At 34.7% G+C, this 4,291-nt stretch overlaps 1 pseudogene; it reads left to right on the top strand.

Moving 5' to 3' along the window:
* Positions 1-711: 711 nt before the first annotated feature.
* On the top strand, positions 712-830 carry LOC112850645 (U4 spliceosomal RNA; annotated as a pseudogene).
* The last annotated feature ends 3,461 nt before the right edge of the window (positions 831-4,291 follow it).

The raw sequence follows: 4,291 nt of genomic DNA on the forward strand, positions 1-4,291 counted from the left end.
GAGAAAAGGGGTAGAAAGTTTTCGAGAAGTTAGATAGGAAATTAAAAAGTTCATGGAAGCCAATGAAAATGATAACACCACAACCCCAAACCACTGGGATGCAGGAAAGGCAGTATAAGAGGAAAGTATATAGTAATTCAGACCTTCCTAAAGAAGGAAGAAAGATCTCAGATACACAACCTAACCTTACTCCTTAAAAAGCTGGAAAAAGAACAGTGAATAAAACCCAAAACCAGCAGAAGACAGGAAATAATGAAGATTAGAGAAGAAATTAATGCTATGGAAACCAAAAAAACAAAACAAAACAAAACAGTAGAACAGATCAATGAAACCAGAAGGTGGTTCTTTGAAAGAATTAACAAAATTGATAAACCAAGAGCCAATTTGATCAAAAAGAAAAAAGGAAAGGACCCAAATAAATAAAATCAAGAATGAAAGAGGAGAGATCACAACCAACACAGCAGAAATAAAAACAATAATAAGAGAATATTATGACCAATTATATGCCAATAAAATGGGCAATCTGGAAGAAATGAACAAATTCCTAGAAACATATACACCACCAAAACTGAAACAGAAAGAAATGGAAGATTTGAACAGACCCATAACCAGTAAAGAAATCAAATTAGTAATCAAAAATCTCCCAAAAAACAAGAGTCCAGGGCCAAATGGCTTTCCAGGGGAATTCTACCAATCATTTAAAGAAGAGTTAGCTTTGCGCAGTGGCAGTATCGTAGCCAATGAGGTTTATCCGAGGCGCGATTATTGCTAATTGAAAACTTTTCCTAAAGAAGAGTTAACACCTATTCTTTTGAAACTGTTCCAAAATAGAAATGGAAGGAAAACTTCTAAACTCATTCTATGAATTCAGCATTACTTTGTTTCAAAAACCAGCCAAATACCCCACTAAAAAGGAGAACTATAGACCAATTTCCCTGATGAACATGGATACAAAAATCCTCAACAAGATATTATCCAACCAGATCCAACAATACGTTAAAAAAATGATTCACCATGACCAAGTGGGATTTATACCTGGGGTGCAGAGCTGATTCATTATCTGCAAAAACAATCAATGTGATACATCACATCAATGGAAGAAAGGACAAAAACCACATTATCCTCTCAATAGTTGCAGAGAAAGCATTTGACAAAATACAGCATCCTTTCTTGATAAAAAACCCTCAAGAAAGTAGGGATAGAAGGATCATACCTCAAGATCATAAAAACCATATATGAAAGATCCACCACGAATATCATCCTCAATGGGTAAAAACTGATAGCTTTGCCCCTAAGGTGAGGAACAAGACAGGAATGTCCACTTTCACCACTATTATTCAACATTGTATTGGAAATCTTAGCCTCAGCAATCAGACAACACAAAGGAATAAAAGGCATCCAAATCAGCAAGGAGGAAGTCAAACTTTCTTCTCAGATGACATGATCCTCTATATGGAAAACCCAAAAGATTCCACCAAAAACTTCTAGAACTGATCCATAAGTTCAGCAAAGTCACAGGATAAATGTACAGAAATCAGTTGCATTCCTATACATCAATAATGAAGCAACAGAAAGAGAAATAAAGGAATCGATCCCATTTACAATTGCACAAAACCCATAAATTACCTAGGAATAAACCTAACCAAAGATGTGAAAAATCTATACACTGAAAACTATAAAAAGCTTATGAAAGAAAATGAAGAAGACACATGATAAAACGTAAAAGTATTCCATGCTCCTGGATTGGAAGAACAAATATTGTTAAAATGTAAACACTAGACAAAACAATCTACCCTTTCAATGCAATCCCTATCCAAATAACATCAGCGTTCTATACAGAGCTAGAAAAAACAATCCTAAAATTTGTGTGGAACCAGAAAAGACCCCAAATAGCCAAAGCAATCCTGAAGAAGAAAACCAAAGCTGGAGGCATCGCAAACCTGCATCTAGAGATGTACTACAAAGCTGTAATCATCAAGACAGTATGGTACTGGCACAAAAACACACACATTGATCAGTGGAATAGAATAGAGAACCCAGAAATGGACCCACAAACATATGGCCAACTAATCTGTGGCAAAGCAGGAAAGAATATCCAATGGACTAAAGAGTCTCTTCAGTAAATGGTGCTAGGAAAACTGGACAGCGACATGCAGAAAAATGAACCTGGACCACTTCCTTATACCATGCACAAAAATAAACTCAAAATGGATCAAAGACCTAAAAGTAAGACAGGAAACTATTAAAATCCAAGAGAAGAAAGCAGGCAAAAACCTCTTTGATCTCGGCCACAGCAACTTCTTACCCAACAAGTCTCAGGCGGCAAGGGAAACCAAAGGAAAAATGAACTATTGGGACCTGCCTCTGCCCAGCAAAGGAAACAATCAGCAAAACTAAAAGGTAACCAATGGAATTGGAGAAAATATTTTCACATGACATATTAGACAGTTAGTATCCAAAGATCTGTAAAGAACTTATCCAACTGAACAAAAAACAAATAATCCAGTGAAGAAATGGGCAAAAGACATGAATAGACACTTCTCCAAAGAAGACACCCAGATGGCCAATACATGAAAAAAGGCTCAACATCACTCATCATCAGGGAAATACAAATCAAAACCACAATGAAATACCACCTCACACCCATCAGAATGGGTAACATTAACAACTCAGGCAACAACAGATATTGGCGAGGATACAGAAAAAGAGGATCTCTTTTGCACTGCTGGTGGGAATGCAAACTGGTGCAGTCACTATGGAAAACAGTGTGGAGGTTCCTCAAAAAATTAAAAACAGAACTACCCTATGACCCAGTAATTTCACTACTAGTTATTTATCCAAGGGATACAGGTGTGCCATTTCAAAGGGGCACATGCACTCAATGTTTATAGTAGCACTATCAACAACAGCCAAAGTGTGGAAAGGGCTGAAATGTCCATCAATGGATGAATGGATAAAGAAGACGTGGTGTGTGTGTGTGTGTGTGTGTGTGTGTGTGTGTACACACACACACACACACACACACACACACACACACACACACAGTGGAGTATTACTCGGCAATCAAAAAGAGGGAAAGCTTGCCATTTGCAACTACATGGATGGAACTTGAGGTTATTATGCTAAGCGAAATTAGAGAAAGACAAATATCATATGACTTCACTCATATGAGGAATTTAAGATACAAAACAGATGAGCTTAAGGGGGGGAAGCAAAAATAATATAAAAACAAGGAGGGGGACAAAACGTAAGAGACTGTTAAATACAGAGAATAAACAGGATTACTGGAGGGGTTGTGAGGGGGGATAAGGGGCATTAAGGAAGGGTAAGGGGCATTAAGGAAGACACCTGATGGGATGAGCACTGGGTGTTATACATAGGGGATGAATCACTGGAATCTACTCCTGAAATCCTTATTGCAGTATATGCTAACTAACTTCATGTAAAATAATAAATAAATAAATAAATAAATAAATAAATAAATAAATAAATAAATAAATAAATAAAATTAAAAAAAAACAAAGGGAAGAAAAACAAGAGCAAAACTATAAGAATACTACCTATTATAACAACCTATTTAAAAGTTGTATTAGTAAAACAGTATGGGATTAGCACAAGGATAGACACATAGGATAATGAAATAGAAAAAAGTTTGAAATCAAAGTCAACCAGTTTATAACAAAATAGATACTATAAAACAATGGAAACAATTATCTTTAAAATAAACATTGCTGTTTTAATTATATTTCCATACAGTGAAAAGTTATCTTGACCTTTATCTCATGCCATATACAAACATCAATTCCACACAGATTAAAATCTAATAAATTTTTGAAAGAACAGGAAGATAAAATTTTAGTAAGTTTTAAAATTTACTGAAAACAAAGTAAAAAGTAAAACAACAATGTTAAGAACATGAACAAAAAACCCATCTTTTTGGCCCTTGAATAAGATTTCTAAAACAGGGACCTAATTTAAAGGTAAATAATAGACTAGACAATAGGAAAATTAAAAGTTTTCATTCAATAAAAAATAGGCTCATAAGAATGAAAGGGTATATCATATGATGAGACTAAGTATTTCTAACACATACATAACAAAAGCCTTATGCCCAGAATATATAAAGCATTATAAATCAGTAAGAAAATGACATGGCAATAGAAGAAAAAATGGACAAAATACTTGGACAAGTACAAAAAAGGGTATCTGAATGGCTAATATATTTAAAAAGACACTCAATATAATTATTCAGAGAAATGCAAATTATATCATAATTTATCACTACAGTAAA

The sequence above is a fragment of the Puma concolor genome, chromosome C2 (assembly GCF_028749965.1).
Source record: "Puma concolor isolate L17-30 chromosome C2, mPumCon1.1.hap2, whole genome shotgun sequence".
NCBI lineage: Eukaryota > Metazoa > Chordata > Mammalia > Carnivora > Felidae > Puma > Puma concolor.